Source organism: Giraffa tippelskirchi, chromosome 9 (assembly GCF_054371585.1).
Source record: "Giraffa tippelskirchi isolate mGirTip1 chromosome 9, T2T-mGirTip1v1.2.pri, whole genome shotgun sequence".
In the NCBI taxonomy this organism is placed as follows: Eukaryota; Metazoa; Chordata; class Mammalia; order Artiodactyla; family Giraffidae; genus Giraffa; species Giraffa tippelskirchi.
In genome coordinates, this window is record NC_137283.1 from 81,748,133 (window position 1) to 81,773,770 (window position 25,638).

The 25,638-nt window shown below is 38.6% G+C and overlaps 2 long non-coding RNA genes across 2 annotated transcripts in view; one reads left to right on the plus strand and one right to left on the minus strand.

Annotated features, from left to right (window-relative positions):
- Positions 1-2,664: 2,664 nt before the first annotated feature.
- Positions 2,665-5,774, plus strand: LOC145521472 (uncharacterized). Its single transcript, XR_014065404.1, has 3 exons — positions 2,665-3,280; positions 3,681-4,236; positions 5,014-5,774. It is a non-coding gene; the product is annotated as an uncharacterized LOC145521472 (long non-coding RNA).
- The window catches only part of LOC145521470 (uncharacterized), a 48,241-nt gene continuing 27,731 nt past the window's right edge, over positions 5,129-25,638 (minus strand). The window contains exon 3 of the long non-coding RNA XR_014065402.1: positions 5,129-5,895. This is a non-coding gene — a long non-coding RNA (uncharacterized LOC145521470). The remainder of the gene's footprint in view (positions 5,896-25,638) is intronic.

A 25,638-nucleotide genomic window follows, 5' to 3' on the forward strand; every position in this document is an offset into this window, starting at 1 on the left:
AGATACCATCTTCATCTAAAAACAAAACAGGGGCTTCCTGGTGGTCCAGTGGCTAAGACTGGACACTCCCAAAGAAGGAGGCCCGGGTTCAATCCCTGATCAGAGAACTAGATCTCCCATGCCACAATGAAGAGTTTGCATGCTGTAGCTAACTATCTGGCTTGCCTCAACAAAGGTCGACCTGGCTCAGCCAAATAAATATTAAAAAAATAAAACCAAAGGCAAGGAAGGGTATGGTTGTTGTATAGATTTATGTCTTAGCTTTCCTTATTGATAAAAAAAAAAAAGAGTTTCACAAGACTGTCATCCTTCTATCTGGTATATACGGATGATTCCTTTGAAATGAGATTTCTCTGGTAAATGTGACTCACAGAAGAGCCGTCTTGAACTTGGGTTTCAGAGATGATCATGTGTCCTCTTAAAAAAAAAAGTTAATTAGGTCCAACTAATTCTCATGCTGGAGAGGTATATTTTGGGGTAGCATTTGCTCCCCTTCACTTTGGATGTATCCCAATTTGCTTACACGGTCATCTACCAAAGACATCCTGATATTTGGAAGTTTTTAGTTATTACAAGTAGAGCTGCTGTGTATAATTGTGTGATAAGTTTTGTCTGGACACTTTTTCAAAGCTGTTTATTAAGTTCTAGACGTGTAGTGTTCAGGTCACAGGTGAGCCTTGTTTAGCTGTGGAAAAATCCAGCTAAGTTTCTCTGGCATGTGGGATCTTCCTGGGTAAGGGATCGAACTTGAGTCTCTTGCATTGTCAGGCAGATTCTTTACCACTGAGCCACCAGAGAAGCCCCAACCCCCCCCCCGCTTTTTTTTTTAGTTTACTGGATCTAATAGGTACGCAGTTCTACTTCACTGTTGTTTTAGTTTGTAATTTCCTAATGATATATGATTTTGAGTATTTTTGATACGCTTATTTACTATCTGTATGTTTTCTTTAGCCAGGCGTTCAGATTTATACATTTTTAATGAGGTTGTTTGTTCCAGATTTTTTGGTATAGTTGGAATACAATCCTTTATCAATTATGTATTTTGTAAATATATTTTTCTGTGGCTTGTGTTTAAGTTTTGTGAATAAGGTTTTTCACAGTTTAAATTTATAAGTTTTTAAAGTTCATGTTATTAATTTTATATCCTTTTTTGGATAGACTTTAGTGGGTTTTTTTTGTTGTTGTTGTTAAATTTCATAAGCAAAACTAAGGTACTGCAGATACAGTTTTAAGCAAAGCTGAGGTACCATAGATACAGTTTTGCCTTTTGTCTGTTGAGAAGTTTGAGCAAGGTTGGTGTAAATTATAAAATTATGTCTACATTCATTTGATTGGATATGGCTTCTAATGATTTGTATAATTGGTTTTGGAGATGTCATGGGAAGTCAGTTTCCCCAAGGGAAACTGGGTGGGGTCCATGAAACATGAACTCTCTTCAATCCCTGGGAAACACATTCTGCTTTTTCTGGCTTTGGATTTGACTTGTTTGGATATCTCATACTAGTGGAATCACAGAACATTTGTCTTGTTTTGGTCTGGTTTATTTCACTTAATATAATGACCATAAGTTTCGTCCACATTGTAGCATTGTCAGAATTACCGACTTTGAAAGGCTGAATCATATTCTATTGTGTGTATACCACAGTTTGTTTATGGAATTGGCTGTCCATGGACACTTAGATTGCTTCTGTTTGTTGGCCAGTGTAAATCATGCTATTGTGAATATGACTGCAGAAATATGCTTTTTTTTCAGCCCCTTTTTCCAAACCTTTTGGGTACATAGCATGAATTAGAATTGAAATATATATTTATTCCATGTGTTAGTTTTGGAGTAATTTCTGTAATGTCTTGCACAGTAGCAGAACCATTTGCCTATTTTTTTGTATGGTAGAATACTGTTCAAGCTTTTGAATATACCCTGTTTTGCATATTCATTCACCCACTGATGGACACTTGAATGGGTTCTACCTTTGGGGTATTGTGAATAATGTCGGTATGAATATTTGTGTACCAGTTTTTGTTTGAATTATTATCAAATACATAGTACTATATATGAAAGAAACCACAAGGACCTACTGTATAGTTTAGGAAACTGTATTGAATATCTTATGATAATGTATAATGGAACAGAATCTCAAAAGGAATATATGAAAAAGACATAATAGCCATGATAATTATTGTGCCAACACTATGAGTTATCATAGCACACTACTCAACATGTATTTGTACATGCCACTAAAATATTCACATCTGTAGGTATATTTCACTGCTTGATTATATAAAAATAGAGAATTCAAACAGAGAATAAATAAACTTCCTGTCATTGCTCATCATCATTTATGCACTGTTACTACCTGTAACACTCATTGTATAAGTGCTGGACTAGGAATTTACGTTCGTGTAAACCAAGAGATTGTGAAGGTATAAGGAAGTATAACTTATTTAATCCCTTAACGAAGGATCATAGAACTCTATGTACATCAAGTGAATGAAAGTCAAACAGTTTAATTGAGCCACATTCTTACTAGAGTGATGAGCTTCCACCCCACCCAATGTTAGCTCACAATTAAATCCTGCAGTCATCTGGCCTCAATGTCTGCTTCCTGCCATCCAGAAAGTAAGGTGAGGAAGTCCTGACAAAATCGATGCTAGTTTTCTTTTTATGATTTGTATTTTATCGCAGGGGTTGGCAGAAAGAGGGCCTAACCTGTTTTTAGAGTTCCATCCCAAGGCTTGCTCTGGCTTGTTCCATATGTTGACAAACTGCTGATTATTTTCAACAAAGGACAATGATCTGCACTTTACTATCTGTTGCTTGAGCTGGAATAGTAAGCATCCCTTTATGTGCAGTCCTTCATGCTGAAGTAGGCATACCTGAAGCAGTACCATAAGATGAAAACATTTATCATGTAGACATTGCATCCCATGAATTTATAATAATTTTTCAGTTATACCTATCATCATTGGAGGAACTGACTTGTCCCAGTAATAACTGGAGTACCCAGCATAACAGTTCCTTGACTAAATAATACACTTACGAGTACTCCTTCCAATGTTCTTTCTCCTACTTCAGTCATGAACTGTAGAAGCTGATGGCAGTGGTTCTTGAAATGTATATCGATTCCTGTGTGGCACAGTTGGTAAATGATCTGCCTACCAGTGCAGGACACGTTAGTGATGTGGGTTTGATCCCTGGGTCGGGAAGGTAACAATTCATACACTTGTTTTACTGAACAAGTTTTATACTCATGAGTTTTTTCTTCTGTATAAAGAAAGCTGAGTGCAGAAGAATTGATACTTTTGAACTGTGGTGTTGGAGAAGACTCTTGAGAGTCCCTTGGACTGCAAGGGAATCCAACCAGTCCATCCTAAAGGAAATCAGTTCTGGGTGTTCATTGGAAGGACTGATGTTGAAGCTGAAACTCCAATATTTTGGCCACCTGATGTGAAGAGCTGACTCATTTGAAAAGACCCTGATGTTGGGAAAGATTGAAGGCAGGAGGAGAAGGGGACGACAGAGGATGAGATGGTTAGATGGCATCACCGACGCAATGGACATGAGTTTGGGTAGACTCCGGGAATTGGTGATAGACAGGGAGGCCTGGCGTGCTGCAGTTCATGGGGTCGCAAAGAGTCGGACATGACTGAGCAACTGAACTGAACAGAACTGAACTGAACAGAAAAACAAATGCTGTTCAAGGACACTGAAAGAAACTTAATGTTGAAAATCAGATCTGTATTGTGAGCAATGCTTAGAAATCCATGAATTGAAGCATAGTATTATGCCTATCATCCTTGTAGTTCCCTCAGTGAAATATTTTGAGAAAAGCTCTTCATTCATGGTATAGATTCATGAAGAAACTAAATAGATTAATCCTTTACGTTGACAACTGTGAATTTAAATCTCCTATGAATCATATGTGACAACCACACACATCAACATGATTTATTAATATTATATCAATATTTTTAGTCCTATTGTATTTCAACTAAAAATATCAATATACAACTGTATATGAAGTCAGGACATAAAATCAGTGCAAATACAAAATATTCCATCCTTTGAGAAAGGGAGTGAAAAATCTACATGCTTTGCCTATTGCATTTTTATGTATTAGATCCTTAAGTATTTTATTCACCACACCCAACTGAATGATTACAAATGTTTCAGAGAAGAAAGGATCATTTCTCTTTAACAATGAGTAGTTCAACTCCTCTCAAAGCAAATACCGGATGGTAATAACTATGAAGGCCGAAGTTGATTATTCATATTTATATTACTCATTCGTTAGCTTGATCTGTTACCACATTTTTTTAAAATAATATCCGCATGTGAAAGTGAAAGTGGCTCAGTCGTGCCTGACTCTTTGTGACCCCATGGACTATACAGCCCATGGAATTCTCTAGGTCAGAATACTGGAGTGGGTAACCTATCCCTTCTCCAGGGGATCTTCCCAATCCAGGAATCAAACCGGGGTCTCCTGCATTGCAGGTGGATTCTTTACCAACTGAGCTATTAGGGCCTCCCTGTGGCTCAGTTGGTAAAGAATATCTGCATAACTGTCTATAAATTTGGAATTAGCAATCTGTCTGTGAGCAGGACCAGTCATAAGCAGCTTCTGTGATAAAACAGAAGCACGTCTATCTGACTTTCTTCTACAAGGGTCATTCACTGTTCTTGTGCTAGTAAACATGAAAAGTATTAGATTCAGTTTCTAAGTGAGAATTACAGTGAGAAACTAATGGCTAATATCACAGCTGGCCATTTAAGTACTTAATGGGAGAGGCAATCCTAACTCTACCAAGTAGTAGCCATCATGAAATTAGCTATTGTCATTGTAGCCATTTTCCTTGAATTTGTAGTGTTATTTGCTGTGTTATTCAAGAATATGTCTTCACCCTGTTAATAACACATATTTCCATAACACATAGCGATGCACTAAACCGATGTGCATCCTACAGTAAATCCCAGCCCTGATGTCTTATAGGAGCCTCTCTGGCCATTGTCATAAGTGAGTCTAATTTTGTGTGAGACCATGAAAACTCAGTGTTTTTATTATGCTTGTGCTTATGATGGGAGGTCTGAGAAGGCGCTTCTGAAGGCTTATTCATACCAGTCGCTGTCATCTTTATAGAGTCTTTAAAGGTTTAATCACTGAGGTGTTGCTTCTACACTTCTACTAGGCTGAGTAGCAACATGCCCTTTCTCCCTAAGTGCAGTAGAAGTCATTCCCACTTCCCAACATGTCTGTCTTCTGTCCTCTGGAGTATGTATTGCTTGAGCTCACCACAGCCTAGTAGATGGAAATCGCCAGGATATTCTAGAAACCCTTTTTACTGTAGTCTCTTCAGGAGGTTACAACTGCTGCAAACCTCGGGATTTTACAAAGCACTTTTTACAACCTCAGATGAAGGATAAGTCAACACTCGTGACAGTCACAGGCTTCCATGGCCTGTACATTATCATGGGCTTTGCTTTCATAATCATCCTGTTTCTTATACCAACTAAGATATCACTGCATGTTTTTTTATCATCATTTTATCTTTGATGTTTTTTAGATATATTATGGATTTTCCTATATATCTTCACTTATTGATGAGGGTCTTATGTTAGTAGTAGTTACTAAAACTGACTGCCAGCCAGTTAGCTGTGGTAGAATAGGAAAAAGAATGACCAACTGTATATTATTAACATTATGTATTAATATATTATTAGTTTTTTTGTTTGTAGTCATCCAATTCTAACTCTCTGAAATAAACGTTCAGAAAAACCATGTCCTTTTGAATGTCCATTTGACTGTATAGGAGCACTGCAATGTTATTACATAAAATTGTTCAGTTTCCATTGTTTCTCCTGTTTGATGTAGATATTGGCCTTTGGTTCTACCACTAGCACTGCAAGTAAAAAAAAAAATTAATTAGAGCTCCAGTGGTAATTTTACTGTTAGCAATAAGTATAGCATAATGTGAACACAGAAGAGTAGACCAAATATGAAGGTTAGTTTAAAAGAAAATATACAATGTTGAATGATTACAGTGGGATTAAATTTATAGTTATGAAGTTCCTTTAATATAGACAAGTATCATTCTATCCTTTCAATTTCCTTTGCAGGGGTGTTAATGTAGAGATTCCAGTACCATGGCTAGAGTGAATAATACTGTCATTCACGAGAGCAACTCTACTAATTCTTAACGCTCATGTTACTCAAGGTATTTTAATACCTATTATGTTAGCAGTGTTTGTAGTTTGTGAAGTCACATAAGTTGTATTCATTCAAGCAATAGTATCAAACAGCTACGGCATCAATTATAGATGTGAATAGATATAGAATGTGACTCTTTTTCACTGTGATAAGTTATTATTTAAGGTATTAATACCAGTAAAAAAAAGCTGTGCAGAAATAATACAATATTTATTAAGAAAACAAGATTTACTAATTCATTTTATTATTCTATATTTCTTTTAAACTGATTTAATGACAACAGGCTTAACTTTTCATTAACTTGTATGACCATCAGCTGTTTGACCAAGTTGAAGAACATGACTCGTTCGTAGTCTTCCTCATCAGCTCATTCCATCTACTAGCTTTAAAATCATTTAGCACAGAGCTCAAACACTGTCTAGGTGTTATTCCAATGTTTTCTTTGATTATCATGCAGGATCATTTTAAAAGTTAAAGTATGCCTGTATGAGTTAGAGCTCTAATTCCAACAGTCCATGTAGAAGCTTCCACTGAGAAATATATGGTTTTTGCACAAATGCTACTGAAATTTGTGGACGTGGTATACCGCAAATAACAATAAGTGTAAACAGCTTCACATGCTACTTATTTGAAACCACCACTACTAATGACATTCTCATTCATTTGAGGACTAAATATAGCCAACTTAGGCTGTGCTTGCCAAATCGACTTTGAAGTATTCTTCTCATAGTCCTTCATTGGTCCATGGCTCTTGTCAGATCGAGGAAGCCCTCACTACATCAAGGTTATGAACAAGTATATTCATGTTTTGTTTGAGATTTTAAAGTCATTCTTCAGTTTTCTTTGAGGAATGGTTCTATATAAGCCCCGTGGATCCCCAAATTCACTGATGTTCATGTGTCTTGGGGCTTTCCAGGTGGTTCCCCTGGCTTTGCTTTATAAGCTGTAATTTTTATTTTCCTAATTAAAAAGAAAATTAAAAGCCTTTTGCTTTTTTTTAAATTAAATTAGTTTATTTATCTATTTTTTAACTTTACAATATTGTATTGGTTTTGCCATACATTGACACGAATCCACCATGGGTGTATATGTCTTCCCCCTCCAGAATGTCTCTCCCACCTCCCTCCCCATCCCATCCCTCCGGGTCATCCTGGTGCACCAGTCCCGAGCACCCTGTATCATGCATCGAACCTGGACTGGCGATTCGTTTCACATATGATAATTTACATGCTTCAGTGCCATTCTCCCCTATCCTCCCACCCTCGCCCTCTCCCATAGAGTCCATAATACTGTTTCTATTTATCTGTGTCTCTTTTGATGTCTCGCATACAGGGTTATCTTTACCGATTAACTAAATACCATATATACGTGTTAGTATACTGTATTGGTGTTTTTCTTTCCAGCTTACTTCACTCTGTATAATAGGCTCCAGTTTCATCCACCTCATTAGAACTGATTCGAATATATTCTTTTTAATGGCTGAGTAATATTCCATTGTGTATATGTACCACAGCTTCCTTATCCATTCGTCTGCTGATGGGCATCTAGGCTGCTTCCATGTCCTGGCTATTATAAACAGTGCTGCGAGGAACATTGGGGTACACGTGTCTCTTTCAAGTCTGGTTTCCTCAGTGTGTATGCCCAGCAGTGTATTCCCAGAATGTTAAGATGTGATAGCATTTCAATTAAATTTGTCATAAAAGGGATTTCAGAAGATCTTCAACCATTCTCCCTGGAGTCATTTTTCCAGGTAATTCCATGCTTGTGAATGAGTTCACAAAAATGTAGGTGGATTTTAAAAGAAAAAAATTATTGGTATATAGTTGCTTTACAATGCTGCTAGTTTCTACTGTACAGCAAAGTGAATCAGCGATTTGTATACATATATTCCCTGTTTTGGATTTCTTTCCCATTTAGGTCATCACAGAGCATTGAGTAGAGTTCCTTGTGCTATATAGTAAGTTCCTATTAGTTATCTGTTTTATACATAGTAGTGTACACATGTCAATCCCAGTCTTCCAATTCATCCCACCTCCTCTTCCCTGTTTGGTATCTATAAGTTTGTTCTCTATGTCCATGTATTCCTTCTTTGCAAATAAGTTCATCTGTACCAATTTTTTCAGAGTTTTTAGTTTGTTTAACATTTTTTCTTCCTGATACATATGACTAATTTCTATGAGAACAGGAAGTGAGATGTAATTTGGGCTTGCTTCCACATAATTAGGAATCTTACATTTTTAATAACAACATCCCTAAGCATCTTTTAGCAGATCCTTCTGAAAGCACAATTACAGAAACTCAAAACATACACAAATCCACAGTGTTTGCATATGAGCCTTGCTGCATCTAGTTAACAGAGAGAAAGTGTACCGCTGAGTGTGAGAAGGCAGTTACAGACAGAGATAAGTTTATTTTCAGGTTATTTTATTTCAGCAAGTCCTCTCCCTTTTTCTTGCTTTTATTCTCTACTGATTGAACAAATGAGTAAATTGAGGAAAAGTCTCGGAATGCAACACAAAGAGACAAATAGAGGGAAAACAAAGATTAAGCTTGTGGGGAACAGAACAAGAAATGCCAGTATTACATGGAGTTAAAGAGAAAGAACAGAGGGACTTCCCTGGTGATCTAGTGGATAAGACTCTGTGCTTCCACTGAGAGGGGTGCAGGTTTGATCCCAGGTCAGGGAACCAAGATCCCATGAGCTGTGCAATGTGGGAAAGACAGAAGTACTCAGTCTGAAAATATTCATAAAGTTCTGAGCAGACATCATAAAAGAAGGCAACAACAAGGACAAAGAGAAATTCTAAAAGTTATAAGAAAAAAGATGATTCCCTACAAAGGAGTGAGAATCAGAATGGCACGTAGGCAATAACGGATACAAGAAAATGAACACCTTTAAGACGATGAGGGACAATAGTTTTTAATCGAGAATTCTACAACCAAATTATTCACTACCAACCAGTGATCAGCTGTCAGCTTATAAACAATCTAAGATCAAATTAACAATCAGTAATTAGGGAAATAAAGCCTTTCTCAGAGACAAAATGACAGAAACTTGACCACTCAAAGACTAGAAAAATAAACTACTTAAGGGTATACTGAAAAGGAAGTAATATAAATGCACAAGAAAGTAATGAGATGCAGGAAACAGTAATGATGAAATGATCAGTAAAGCTTATTAGTAAATATAAATAAGAATTGACTGGAAAAGAAAAGTTTGATGTACTTATTTATAAAACAGTAAAAAAGTTGTAAAATTATCAAATGAAAAATTCCAGACAGGAGATGCCTGTGGAAGAAGGGAGAGTTACAAGGATGGGATGAGGTTACAGAGGCAGAAAAGACTTCTAAGGAGTCTAAGAAGCTAAGAGTTTTTTAGATTCACGAAGCACCATGAAGCTCAAGCAGAAGAAAGTTACTAATTACATCATAGTCAAATTGATGAAAAACCAAGAGAAAATGGTTGAAAACAGACATATAAGACACATTACCTACTAAGGGACAAAAATAAGTCTGACAGCTGATGTCGCAACAGAATAAATGGAAGCCAGAAGACAGTGGAGAGATATCTTCAAGAAATAATGACCAATAAAGTTTATTACAGGAAGGTAAGATCAGTTTAACATCCCCAAACCAATGTAGTTCACTATATTAAAAGGAAAGAAAGAAAAAAAATAATCACTACTTCTATTGAACATTGTACTAAATGTCCTAAGTAATCCAAGAAAGCTCCAATACTTGCCACCTGATGAGAAGAGCCAACTCATTGGGAAAGAACCTGATGCTGGGAAAGACTGAGGGCAGGAGGAAAAGAGGGTGGCAGAGGATGAGATGATCAGATAGCATCACTGACTCAGTGGACATGAATCTCAGCAAACTCCAGGAAGCAGGGAAGGACGGGGAAGCCTGGCATGCTGCAGTCACGGGGTCTCAAAGAGGAGGACACGACTTAGTGAGTGAACAACAACAGCAATGCAAGAAAACTTCTTTAAACTATACAACAACTGGAAAAGAAGAAACCAAACTCATTATTTGTGGGTGTCATAACTGTGTAGGTACATAATCCAAAAGAATTCACCAACTATTAGTATTAATATGTGGATGCAGTGAGAATATAACGTCAATATATAGAAACCAACTAGGTTTTCATTCTCCAGCAGAAAACAAATAGAAAAAAACTTTTAAACATTTACAATAGCATCAAAATAATAATCAAATATTTGGAAATTAATAAAAGATATGCAAAACATACACACTGAAAATTATAACCATTATTGAGAAGAATCTCAAAAGAACTAAATAAAAGAATGAATATTTCATATTTATGGACTGGAAGACGATACTGGAAGGTGAATTTTCTCCAAATTGACCTACAGATTCAAAGCAATTCAAATCAAAATCAGCAGAATTAAAATTTAGGAGCATATTTCAAAGTTGACATGGAAAGGGAAGGAGGCAAGAATATTAAAGATAAGCTTCAAGAACAAAGCTGAAGAAATTACACTGCCAGATATTGGCTTGTTCTAATGTTACAGTAATCAAGTCACAATGGTATTGCTGCATATAGACAAATAGGTCAGAAGAGAGTGTAAAAATAGAGCCACACATATACAGTTTGGAATTTAAGATAGATGGGAAAAGGATTGTCTTTTCCACCTAATGGTTTTGGCTCAATTGGATAGTCATGGGGGAAAAGATACTGATTCTACTTCATACACAAGTATCAATTCTAGGTGGATTATAACTCTCAGTGTGAAAGGTAAAATAGTAATGTTTCTAGACAAAAATATACAAGAATAATTTTATGATCCAGAATAAAGCAAAGATTTTCTAGCCAGGATACAAATAGCTTACACATAAAGTTTAAAATTAACAACCTATAGCACAACAAAATTAAGAACTTCTGTATGGGGACTGGTAGCCATAAATACATTTAATGGAGAACAAAAGTTGAAAATGAATTAAGAATTTAACTCTAGAAATTAAAAATACTATGCCAAGGTAAAACCCATGTAAAGAGAAAAGAAACAAAAACTGAAATTTACATAAATAGAATTCTTTATAAACTCTGAGAGTTAACAAGACTAAAATCTAGTTCGTAGATACCTCAGAGACAAGCCTTTGGATGGTTTGAACAAATAAAAATTAGACAAGGAACCAGAGAACACGTTTGGGAATGAAAGAGACATAGGTACAGGTGAGTTTTTTGTTGTTGCTGTTTTGTTTTGTTTTAGTGATAAAGGAAGGCTATGATTACATTTCAAAAGTTAAATTTGAAAAATTAGATGAATTGGACACTGTTCGAGAAAATAATAAATTGCAAACGTTTATACTTTTGTGATTCATGGCACACGGTTAAAATGAGATGGAATTCTGACTGAGAGGAATGATGAGACAGGTAAATTTTATTTTCTGTTAGACACTGAACTGTATCCCCCACAAAAAGTTATGCTGAAGTTCAAATTCACAAAACCTCAGAAATGATCTTATTTGGAAATAGGGTTTTTGCAGGTCTAGTCAAGCTAAGATGAGGTCATTAGGATGGGACCAACCTAGTGTGACTGGTGTCCTTATGTTACCGACCAGAGGTCTTGGCCTCCTTGATCAATAGAAATTGATCAGAGGCCAGATAATAAATTCAGGCGAGACTTTACTGCAGCTCCTTCTGCAGCGCTAGGAGAAAGAACAAACAACAGATTTCCCTGCTCCCTGAGGGGGTGAGAAGCAATCCTTAAATGGGGTGAGGGTAGAGGTGTGTCCAGGGGGTCAGACTGGAGGGGTGACTTAGGTGGTTTGCCCACCCCTTAGGTAGTGACGTGTGCAGGGGGCATGCTCACTACTCTGCCTTTGTTCCCGACACCCAGTTTTGCTCCTGTCACCCAGTTTTGCTCCAGGCTCTTCAAAAGTGGCAGTTGGGCTTTTCGGTCTCTTTGGATCTTTTGTCTAGAATCTGCCCCAACTGTGCATGCACACAGTTATTTTTAGCCCATATAATTTATTTGTGTTTTGTCACATGAGAGGTGTGTCCAGGTGCAATCACTGCAGTGCCAGGTCCCAGGTCCCAGCCTGTCTACTTATATAAAGTGAGACATTTGGGCACAGATGTGGACATGCACAGAGGGAAAGTGGTGTGAAGAAAAGGTAGAAAAGTTAAGGATTCAAGAAGCGAGGAGAGAGGCATGACCGAATTCTCTTTCATATCCCTTCCAAGGAACCCGTCCTGCCCACATCCTCATTTTGGACTTCTAGCCTCCAAAACCGTGAGATCAATAAACACCTACTGTTTCAGCCACCCAGTTTACTGTGCTTTGTCACCGTAGGTTCAGGGAGTGAACGCATGCACTGACTTTGAAAACTGTTCTGCTGTGTTTTGAAACACCTGTGGACATGGGAATTTAGCCACCGTCTGCACCACACTGCAAGGCTCAAATCTTCTCTTTGAGAGAGAGGAAAACAGATAGTTTCAAACCCTCTCATCCCTGGGTAAGTTAGATGTGCTGCCATAATTCCCCAGAAAGAAAAGAGAGACCTTGCAGGTAGAAAACATACCCAGTATCCAGAGCTGTGGTTGGAGGAAACCAGAGACAGAGGCCTGCCCAGCTGAGAACCAACATGAGTGTACTTAGGGCCAGCAAGCTGTACAGTGAGACATGGTGAAATAAAGACATTTTTTATTTTACCACAATAAAAAACATTTAAAAAAAAGAAGAAACCGGAAAATATTTTTCTACAGAAATACAAAATATCCAAATAGAAGAAAGAAGATAGACAAGTAACATGAAAAGGAAGATTTCAGACTATGAGGAAAACTTTTTTTTTTTCCTCAAAGAGGGATATACTTTTTAAAGAGGGGAAAAGCCACGAGCAATCTTTATTAAAATAGTTAACCGTGGAAACAGATACCTTTCTCAAAGCCACTTATGTTTATTTTACTAGATTATTCTCAAACACATATACTGAAAGCAGATATTCACAAACATCTACTTATAGATACTCAGTAAATTCTTACCGAAAGGAGAGCGCCTTAGGGTCTAACCAACAAAGCACACAGCATCAACTACAGGCTTGAGACTCTCCACTGCTACATGGCGGCCACATACACAGATTGCAGAAGCAAAATAAGAATATCTCAGGGGCTCACATGCAAAATACTGTGACTCAGTAACAGAGTGACAAGGGTCATCCACAGAAACAGATCATTCAGGAAAATAAGGATGCTTAGTGAGAAATCCACTGGGAAGAAGAAAAAGTGCACTTTTTCAAGCAAGGTCCAGTCATGAAAATATAGCATCTGAAAAAGTAGAAAAAACGAAATTCCATCTCATTGGTGCAGTGAGTTGCCAGATTTCAGAATCGGCACAATAGCCACAAAAGAATCCAGCATCCCATGGATGCCTTCACGTTTTACTCATCACGTCAGAATATAGTTGTTTTCAACCTTCCATTTATTAAAAGTCCATGTTGTTGTTGCTGTTGTTCAGTTGCTAAGGTGTGTCCAACACTTTGTGACCCCATGGAAGCAGTGCAACAGGTTTCCTTGTCCTTCACTATCTCCTGGAGATAGCAGAGATGTCCATGAAATAAGGTCCAATCTAGGAACTGTATGCAAAGGGTGCCTTTGTATTTCAGTGCACCCAGGACTGAGTGAAATTATTAACAGCACTCTGTGGGGTAGAGCTGATGGAGGTGATGGAATTCTAGCTGAGCTCTTTCAAATCCAAAAAGATGATGTGGTGAAAGGGCTGCTGCACTCAGTATACCAGCAAATTTGGAAAACTCAGCAGTGGCCACAGGACTGGAAAAGGTCAGTTTTCATTCTAATCCCAGAGAAAGGCGATGCCAAAGAATGTTCAAACTACCACACAGTTGCACTCATCTCACATGCTAGCAAAGTAATGCTCAAAATTCTCCCAGCCAGGCTTCAACAGTACGTGAACCAAGAACTTCCAGATGTTCAAGCTGGATTAGAAAAGGCAGAGGAATCAGAGATCAAATTGCCAACATCTGTTGGATCATAGAAAAAAAAAAAAAAACAGAGTTCCAGAAAATATCTGCTTTATTGAATACACCAAAGCCTTTGACTATGTGGATCACACCAAACTGTGGAAAATTCTTAAAGAGATGGGAATACCAGACCACCTCACCTGCCTCCTGAGAAATCTGCATGCAGGTCAAGAAGCAACAGTTAGAACCGGACATGGAACAATAGACTGGTTCCAAATTGGGAAAGGAGTACATCAAGGTTGTATATCGTCACCCTCTTCATTCAACTTATATGCAGAGTACATCATACGAAATGCTGGTCTGGATGAAGCACAAGCTGGAATCAAGATTGCCGGGAGAAATATCAATAACCTCAGATATGCAGATGACACCACCCTTATGGCAGAAAAGAGGAACTGAAGAGCCTCTTGATGAAAGTGAAAGAGGAGAGTGAAAAAGTTGGCTTAAAGCTTGATGTTCAGAAAACTAAGATCATGGCATCTGGTCCCATCACTTCATGGCAAATAGATGGGGAAACAGCGGAAACAGTGACAGACTATTTTCTTGGGCTCCAAAATCACTGCAGATGGTAACTGCAGGCATGAAATTAAAAGACGCTTGCTCCTTGGAAGAAAAGCTATGACCAACCTAGACAGCATATAAAAAGCAGAGACATTACTTTGCCGAGAAAGGTCCATGTATCCATGATTTATCCATTAGGCATGTATCAATGTGAGAGCTGGACCATGAAGAAAGCTGAGCACCAAAGAATTGATGCTTTTGTGCTGTGGTGTTGGAAAAGACTCTTGAGAGCCCCTTGGACTGCAAGATCAAACCAGTCAATCCTAAAGGAAATCAGTCCTGAATATTCACTGGAAGGACTGATGCTGAAGCTGAAACTCCAATACTTTGGCCACTGATGCAAAGAACTGACTCACTGGAAAAGATCCTGATGCTGGGAAAGATTGAAGGCAGGAGGAGAAGGGGACGACAGAAGCTGAGGTAGTTGGATGGCATCATCGATCAACTCGATGGACATGAGTTTGAGCAGACTCTGGGAGTTGGTGACGAACAGGGAAGCCTGGCGTGCTGCAGTCCATGGGGTCGTGAAGATTCAGACGTGACTGAGCATTTGATCTGAACTGAACTGAACTGTGGGGTAGAGCTGGTCTTCACATTCTCTCTCAGGTTGAAGCCAGCTCTTCCTATTTTTTTTTTTTTAAAGATCAGTTGTTCTTAGTGATTGGAATGGAAAGAGACACAGTAAAATACAAGGTTGACCATCATTAGGGACCTCACACATATTCTTAACCTCCCACTTGAAGGAGAGCCATCACTTGATTGCCTCATAGGCCAAGGAGAGATGAATGGAAGCAGAGTTCCCAATCTTAGTAACAACACAGGCTGAGTAGTACTACAGTGAGTACTGCAACACAGGCTGGGAGTACTACTGTGCTCCAAAAAAAAAAAAGTAACCCATGGAAAAGGATATTTCCTAGAAACCCACAGAATTTGGACAAGCTTGTAAGTCAGGGAAAATCATCAGAATTATTCTTGCTTCATCACAGCATCTCTGATTTGCCAAATTCTTTCCCACCAAGTATACCGCATTCATGAAAGAAAATGGTTTGGGCATGAAAGTGAGGCTTTATTTATGCATGAGTCAGACAGCTGTGTGTAACACCCTCTTTGATAAATAATGTATATATTTTTAAAACCTTTCTAGTCAAGAGAGATCAAAAGCTCTCCAGAAATTGAAGTTAAAACCCAGAATTGTTTATTAAACCTGAGAAAACTAGAATTCAAGAGACAGGAAAATAGAAGACTGAGTACAAATTTATACAGTGGCAACATGCTGCTAAAATGCATTCCATTAAGAGGTGAATACATAATTTGGACATAAAGGTGTAAAGTAATTTTTGAGTGTTGTTTTTTAAGTTGCTAGGTTGTGACTGACTTTTTTGTGATCCCATGCCCTCCAGGCCTCTCTGTCCATGGGATTTCCCAGACAAGAATACTGGAAAGGGTTGCCATTTCCTTCTCGAGGGGATCTTCCCAATCCAGGGATTGAACCCAAGTCTCCTGCAGTGGCAGGTGGATTTTTTTTTTTTTTAACCACTGAGGCGGCCAGGGAAAACCCAATTTTAACTACACATATTATATATGACTGTATTTCTAAGAATTAAATTTTAGAATATTATAAGTAAAACTAAGATCACTCCCCTAAAGCACTGATACCCTCTAAAATAGCCACTGTTTTCTCAGTGTTTTCAGTTTGGAATATATCCTCTCAAATCTTAAAAAAATGTACATACACACAGACATACACATATACATATATGTACGTGTGTGTGTGTACAGACACACTCGAAGTAAATAGTTTATGTGTGTATGTGTGTTTATGCATGAGGTCAATAAACAGCACATTTTCCATGTTAATACCTTCACCAAACACAACCATAAAATTTTAACCTTTGTGGCTATTTTTCTCATCCCATCACTGTACTAATGTTTCCTACTCAATCAGAGGTCTCTAAATTGACTTGAGAGGAATACAGATCTGAGTAGGAATGAAAAGAGAATTTTTTAAGAGGGTACGTTTGTGTTTGTGGGTTTTACTGCTTTAGCATCAAATGGGAAAACCTTAAGAGAAGCAACCCAAGCCCAGAATTTATGTACAACAATGGGTGAGGGAAGATAGAAGGAAAGAGAGATGACAGTTAGGGCTTCCCCAGAAGACTTTCCCAATGCTGCTGTCAAGGAACAATGTTGGGTTGATGCTTCAAGGGTCTGACACAAAAGTCACTTCAATGTCTAGGAACGGCAAGTGACGTCCAGGTGTGGCAACTTAAACATCTATAAATGTGTATACCTTCAATGTCAGGATCACATGAGGGCCCCGTGTGGACCATGGCAAGTGAGGACGTGTGCCCTGTGAAGAAGGCAGCTGTTACACAGCTGCAGCCAATTTTCACCATGGCGGAATGCAAGCTGGTGGTCAGACATTCCCATTTTTAAAGTGAAGCAGGGAAAAAAAAAGAACACTGGTATTTTAATGTTAAAATCTCTTAATTTTTTTAAAGGTTGACAATTTAAAACCCAAAGTCTCAAAACAACAACTCCACCCAGACTGACACTTGGCTGGTCACACTGGAGGCTGACTTTGCAAACAGGACAGCAGTTTGCAACTCTCCTCCAACTCCAAATGTCTTTCTCTGCTGGCACAATCAATGCTTTGATGAAACTTTGATAAGTTAACATGGAACAGTTCTTTATAAGGCACTGGGTCTTCTCACAGGTAAAGATCTTCCTGGCAATTGTAGCTCTTGTCTTTCTTCCCTTTCCATTTTGAATGAGTTTCCCAAAAGGGATAGATAGGACAAAACCATCCACTGAAACACCCCTTTCTGCATGTCTTAGGTATTTTTGGTTGTATCAGAAGAATTTCAGATTGTGTCACCTTGGAAATACATTGGCCACTGTATTTCATGTCCTCTGAGTGAAAGAAGATGCCCCCGATTTACCCAAGAGAGGGGACACAGAGCGCTGGTCACAGGAAAGAAGAGTTCTTGTGAGGGGACCTCGTGACAGCTGTCCAGACAAGTGCTCATGATGAGACATTACTGGGAAACAGGAAAGGAATGTAAGGGAGGGGCCTCTGTCTTCTCTGCTCTGCTTTGCAAGGAGAGCAACAGAAGAGTCGTAGTTTAAGACATGGAGCATTTAACCACAGACCATTCTCACCGAACTTCATCGAGAGGTTTAAAACTGCACACAGCAACCAGAGACTACAAATTCAAAACAATCATTCCCCTATTAGAGTGAAGTTTGTTTCTTCACTATTGGGGTTGAGGAACAGAACCTTGCGAGAGTTGAATGATTTTTAAGAACTGACTGTCAAGGTGAAAATATTAATGACACATGCCCTGTATAATAACAGTCATTGGCTGACAACCAAACAAACTTGCTCTTTTTCAAATTCAAGATGTGCTGGGCCCCTGATGCATGACATTTTATGCAGAGACTCATCCTACCTTGAAGATGAAATCAGCCATCAGAGGTCCTGGAATCTTAAAGGTTTGCCTCTCTGAGACCTTCGTAAATTCCACTGTTGTGTTTTCTACAACAAAAACTCCAGGGCTGTTAAAGCTGTGCTCTCCTTTGCTTCCTTCAAGTGTTTTTGATTCAATAACTAAAATTTAAAACTAAAGTTTTAATGAAAGTATCTTAAAAGCATTTCATTTCAAAAGATATTTTAGTACATGTAACTGCATCTGATATCAACACAACATCAGCACATCCACTCAGTTTACAAACATGGATTCAAATTGGTGAAATATATAAGCTTTTCGTATGTGCTAAGTTGCTTCAGTAGTGTCTGACTCTGTGCAGCTCTATGGACTGTAGCCCACCAGGCTCCTCTGTCCATGGGATTCTCCAGGCAAGAATACTGAAGTGGGTTGCCATGCCCTCCTCCAGGGGATCTTTTTAGTTGTCTATAAAAAGGAGCAAACAAGATTGCTAGGTCCAGTAAGGTCTACTCAACTCTGGAGTCATAAGGGCAAGAAGAAAACTTCCCTCTATATTTTTTCATGATGTAGTTATTACTTAAAGGTATGTTACTAATTTTCTCACCCCTTCAGATCATAGGCCTAGACTTTACTAAACGACAATAAAATTTGAATTTGCTTTAAGATTATTTTTTATTTTGAAATAATTATAGATTCACAGGAAGTTGAAAAAGTAGTGAAGAGGTCCTGTATACCTTTCATTCAGTTTTACCCAATAGAATGGTTACATCTTATCCAACGATAATGCAATATGAAAACTAGGAAATAGACGTCAGTACAATGTGTGCCTATAGTCCTGTGATATTCTGTCACACATCACCATAACCAAAACACAGAACTATGACATCACCACAAAGATCTCTCTCATGCGTCATCTCTTTAGTCACAGTGGCTTTTTTCAAAATTTATTTATTTTTTGCCCGTGCCACGAGGCATGCAAGACCTTAGTTCCATGATCAAGGACAGAACCCGTGCTCCCTGTAGTGGAAACATAGAATATCAACCACTGGCTCAACGAGGATGTCCCTCACATTGGCTTTTTTTTTTTTTTTTTTTGCTGGAGAAGACTTTTTTTTTCTTAATTAGTTTATTTTCTATTTTTTAACTTTACAATATTGTATTTGTTTTGCCATACATTGACATGACTCCACCATGGGTGTACATGTTTTCCCCTTCCAGAACCCCACCTTCCACCTCCCTCCCCATCCCATCCCTCCAGGTCATCCTGGTGCACCAGCCCCGAGCACCCTGTATCATGCATTGAACCTGGACTGGCGATTCGTTTCACATATGGTAATTTACAATGCTTCCATGCCATTCTCCCATATCATCCCGCCCTTGCCCTCTCCCTCACATTGGCTTTTAAATGAACACTAGTTCTTTCCGATCTCTAACACAACACCGCTTTAACCAAAATAACACTCCCACTTTATTTAAATGTTTCTTTCTTTCCTTTTCCTTTTTTTTTTTCCTTTCATTTTGTCAATGCTCCCATACTTAGTGGAGCTGATTCACCTGCATTTCTGGCTCCAGCTCTACTCCTAACTCACTGCCTTGGCTTTTTATGGCCTATTTCTAAAATGAGGAGTCAGAGCAGACAATCTCCCAGGTCCTCTTCTCTGAAACCTACACTTGACTCACTGGTATTCAGTGGTTCTTTAACCATCTCGAACAAAGGACACAACAGAACTACAACCCCACTCAAGCTAATAAAAAGCAACAAAATGATTTGGTTTTAAGAAGCTGCAACCCACATGGGGCTGTGCTTTGGCAGTTTTGTTTCTTTGGGGTTTTTTGGCCGATTTCTCTCTGCCACTGGAGCAGCTGCAGGAATTCAAGTGCCCTGGACAGACTGTGTAACAGGCGTTAGGAGACAACCCTGATTATCCCTGACAGACAGGCTGAGAACTTTTCTGGGAAAATTCAAAGACTGCACACGGGCTCCTTGATCTGCAGGAGTCATTAGCGATCAAAGAATAATGCTGGCTACTCTCAGGCACACAAAACCCCAACCACTTTGGCCCTGATCTCTGTGACCCCAGTAGATTTTTGGAAAGTGTGAGATTAAATTAATTTCCTAGTTCCAATGAAGATATAAAACTGAATGCTATAAAGCGAGTTGTCAGTAAAAATGAGATGGGAAACTGGAGATGGTAAGAAGGCCCTACACTGGATGAATTAGACCTTGAAATGAAAGGAGGAAAAATCATGAGCATTCAGGTAATATCAAAACATGAAATGAAGTTGGGCAAAATCCATCACTGCAGAGAAGGCATACAAAACACCAAGTTTCTAGACAGAGATTGAGCCTGAAGTGACTTGATTGAATTCAAGTAGTGTCTGATGGATTCAGCGGCTGTGTTGGGGCAGTGATTGTTTTACCACTGAGCTGACCTTCTGCATCACAGCTTGCCAAGCTCCATCTGGCTGCAGAGTTATGGTGGTGGCGGTGAGGGTGGGGGGTGGGGTGGGGGAGTCAGAGTCTGGAAAGGCGATCTAGGAGGAAGGGAAGACCAACATGACATCTATCTTTTGAATCATTTCTGTTCATTTGGTTTCATTATTTTTAATGTTTATTTAATTATCTACTTGGGCTTCCCACGTGGTGCTAGTGGTAAAGAACCTGCCTGCCAATGCAGGAGATAAAAGAAACTTGGGTTCGATCTGATCCTTGCATCGGGAAGATCCCCTAGAGGAGAGTACGGCAACCCACTCCAGCATTCTTGTCTCGAGAATCCCATGGACAGAGGAGCATAGGGTCACAGAGTTGGACATGACTGAAGTGACTTAGCATACATGCATGCAAGTATCTACTGCATTTTCTGCCTCCTTTAATTTTTTTTTTCATGACATTTTGTTGTTCTTTTGTTTTCATTTATTTTTAGGCCATGCCATGTAGCATATGGGACCTTAGTTCCCCAACCAGGGACTGAACCCATGGTCCCTGCATTGGTAATGCTGAGTCTTAACCACCAGACCACTAGGGAAGTCCCTGATGTTTTGGTTTTTGATTCTGAGTCCATTCTATTACCTTCAATGGTGTCCAAGGTCTTTAGTGATGAAGATGTGAGAATACAAGGTGCAAAACCAGTTTTCAAGTGCATATGAATTACCCAAACTACTCCTCTCCTCCACTTCTCATAAAATATCTTTATTCCAATTATTTCAAAAGTTTTCCCACTCTTTGGGTCACAAACCCTGGCTGCATACACAGGAGGTCAAAAGCAGTTCCCCTGACCTCAACTGCATGACTTGATTCAGAAATGGGTGATCAATAAAGCTAAGGGAAGTGCTCTGATGAAGCCACCTTTTGATGGTTTGTGGATCCCAACACTGCTGACCTTCAGATTAACAAGGCCTCTGTGATGAATTCACAGTGAAGCAGAGGCCAGTGCTGTTCTTCAGGTGTCGTCATTTTTATGTGGGTAAACTTGCTTCTCCTTAGTGCCTATGCCTCTTAAAAGTAATTGGCAGAAAAGGGGTTTTTGAAAATCAACAATTCAGACAATGTGTTGATTTATGGATATGTTTTTTAAGTTGTTATTTTTTAATTATTTATTTCTTTATTTAAATTGGAGGATAATTACAATATTGTGATGGTTTTTGCCATACATCAACATGAATCGGCCATAGGTAAATATGTGTCTCCCCATCCTGAATCACCCCTCACACCTCCTCCCCACCCCATCCCTCCAGGCTGTCCCAGAGTGCCCTGGGTTCCCTGCTTCATGTATCAAACCCACATTTGTCATCCATTCTACATATGGTACTGTACATGTTTCACTGCTATTTTTTCAAATTAAGGTCCAACACCCGGCGTATGTGCTGCAGGCTTACATTGTGATGTGCAATCCACAGCTCATGAGAACTTCACTCACAGCCCTTCAATCCTCAGAGCTCTCAAGGACCCTCTGTGTTCCTATAGTAGGACAGCTAGTGTTGGGTAAAGACCCCAGGAAATGTATAAATGCTCCCACACTGCAAAAGGCAGAGGATAACAGCCTCTTTTCCTGCTGCCGCTGCTGCCTTCTTTCTCCTCTTCAGGCTTAAATGACTGGGATTGCAGACAAGAGTCAAAGAAGAGATGCTATGTATAGTCAAATAGACGAAAGAGAAATACCCTATGGTATCGCTTACATGGAATCTTAAAGAAAGATACAAAGAAGCTTTGGCATTTGTTAGCTGGCTTAACAAAGAAACATATTGGAAATCCCCTTATCCTCTGCTGCTTAATCTGAAGAATGAAGTTAGTGTCATCGCAAGAATAAATAAAATCACATACCAGGAAAAAAAAAAAAAAAGGATCAGAAACCAAGACACTCTTTCATCCCCAAATCTTCACAACTCAAGTCTACAATAGTGCCTTTCCATATTTTGATCCACATTAGTTATTTTTAAAAGAAATGACTAGAAAGATGATGAATGCTCCTAACTGCTTCTGGCTGAAAGTCTTGCCCCGAGAAGTGTCAGTCCAGGCCTCTTTCGAAAGAGACAGGGTCATGCTAATTATCCCAAGAGGTCTCAAATTCTACAAAGGCCACAAAGCATTGTTAAGTAAGCATGTAATGAGCATTTAGCATGGCTGCCTTGGTTATAAATACATCAAACTTATGCTTCGAGTTGTATTTTATAGTGTATGCACACTTTACTCAGCATCCATTTCCTTTGAAGAGTCATTATGCTCATGCTTATATTTATACATCTCTATACAGTGAGTCCCCTAAATATAAACCTTCAGGTGGCAAATTTTCAGAGATCAGAAAGTGTGTTCGCATGTCCAATCACTAAGTTAGTTCACATGTCTGCGTACATTGTCACACGTGGGCATCCTCTACAAGTGATCGTGCTGTGTGCAAGTACAGTAGTACAGCATCTTTATTTCAAGCCCAGGATATCCAGAAGCAAGCAAAAATAGCAGTGATGTAGTTGGTACAGTGTAGTCAATTGTGTTAGTTGGGTACCTAGGGTAACTTTGTTGGACTTTCAAAACACTCTTAGGATGGAACCGTTTGCATGTAAGGAACTTACTGAATATGGTCATCAGCATTTAGAGGACCAGAAAAAAAAAATTCTTACAATCAATAATGGAGGTTTTCAGTTTATGGCATCTTGCCTTCTCCAGTTTATTGCCAGTCAACATATTTCATGGTGAAGTTTTGCTTCAATAAAGCAAAACTTTTGCAGTAACCTTCTTATTATTTTCATTTTTAAAATTTTAGGGAAATCTGGAGCTGTGTGCTTGATATAATACTGAGGCCAAGCTTGCAAAAGGACTGGAAATTCAGGCTCTAATCACCTCGAGGCAATATGCAAGATGGATATTCTGTAATTAAATTCCACAGCAAAGAGACTAACATTACGTTACTGACTGTCCTCAGTTTTTAATGATGTAGCCTTTTGGAGGGGGGCACTTAATACAGATCGTAAAAAGAATGATTTATTACTGCAAAGTCAGCTTAATTTTAGGACTGTATCTTTGGAATCAAATTAAGGAAACACTTGTACAAATCAAGAAAATAAAGCCACATCTATATTAAGATGTTAATAAATGCTAAATGATTCCTTTATAAATGAAACCAATTCATTCTCTTCACTGGCACAGAAAGGTAACTTTCAGCAACACTTCTGAGCCAGTTTTGAGAATGTTCAGAAAGAGAAATACTCCAAGCAAGAGATCTTATCACCTTTGGAGAAATGGGAATATTTTTGAGCTCTGTTCTTGGGACAGTGCCAGTCTTGAGTATTAAAGTTATATTTAATATGCCAGAACAGTTATGTACGTAAATGAGTATTTTACTTCAAAGTATTCATCTTTACTAAACCTGTTTACTGCCTACTTATTCTGCTTTTTGAGTTTATTAAGCTCTCTTTAGAGCTGAATTTTAAAGAACTGTCTTTAATATCATGAGAAAATCAGGCCCGGTCATTGCATGTTTTTATTTTCTAAAATATCTTTTTGATATGCTGTAAAACTCACATGCCATAAAATTCACTCATTTAAAATATGTGGTTTCAGCATATTCACAGAATTGTGAAATCATCACCACAATCTAAGTTTAGAACATTTTTGTCACCACTCCTCCAAAGAAACCCCATATCCATTAACAGTCCCCAGACCTGCCACCAACCCGACACCCTCGCCCTACACAACTGCCAGCCAACTTTCTGTCTCCTTAGATTTGCTTACACTGGACACTTTATATAATGACAATCATGTATTAATAATATGTGGCCCTTTTGTGACTGACTTCTTTCACTTAGCACAATGTTTTCAAAGATCCTATCTATTATAGCAGGCTTCCCAGGTGGCACTAATCGTAAAGAACCTGCCTGCCAATGCAGGATAAGAGACTTGGGTTCCATTTTTAAGTAGGGAAGATCCCCTGGAGTAGGAAATGGTAGCCCACTCCAGTATTTTTGCCTGGAGAATCCCACGCACAGAGGAGCCTGGCGGGCTACAGTCCACAGGGTCACAAAGAGTCAGACATGACTGAGCACAGAGACATCTATTGTAGCACATGTCAGGGACTTCATTCTTTGTTATGGTCAAATAATATTCTACATATGCCACATTTTATTTAGCCATTCATCTGTTAATGGACATTTGGGCTGTTTTCACATCTTGGCTATTATGAATTACACTGCTATGAATGTTCAGGACTTCATAGTTTTGAACCAAAATGTTATTTTACAAAGTGACCATTCAAATCATTCACAGAATTTGGATCTAAATGATTTTCACCTGTTTTCAAACATCAAGTTGGCATTTACAAGGATGAAGATTTATTCTCATCGAGTGTGGGCTGGGACTCCCCTGGTGGCCCAGTGGCTAAGACTCTATACTCCCAATGCAGGGGCCTGGGTTCCATCCCTGGTCAGGGAACTAGATCTCATGTGCCATAACTAAAGATCCTACATGCCACAACGAAGACCTGGCACAGCCAACTACATAAATTTTAAAAAAGAAAGAGCTCTGGTGGGCTTTGAGCCATTTTAAGAAGCAGCCTTAAAAAATGTTTTGATGCATCATTCTAGAGAAAGCCTTGAGTGAACTGACCACTATATGGTTGTAAACATTTTAATATTTTAAATAGATCAGCCACACTCTTTTAGTCATAATTCATACAATAAAGTAGGGTTAAAAAAAGAATTTCCAACAATGGCTCACTCTCACTGTCCTAAACATATTCTCTTCCTTCCCTAATTTAGGCCATAATGTATTATGGAATTTCTTTTTTTTTTTTTAAAGATTTTTAATCTGTATCCTTGGTGACGAACACATTTTGATATAAACATTCCTCAAAGGATATTGCTGGTTAGAATATCAGTACTGAATCTAAAGTTTACAAACACAAACACACACATGCACGTACACACTTGAA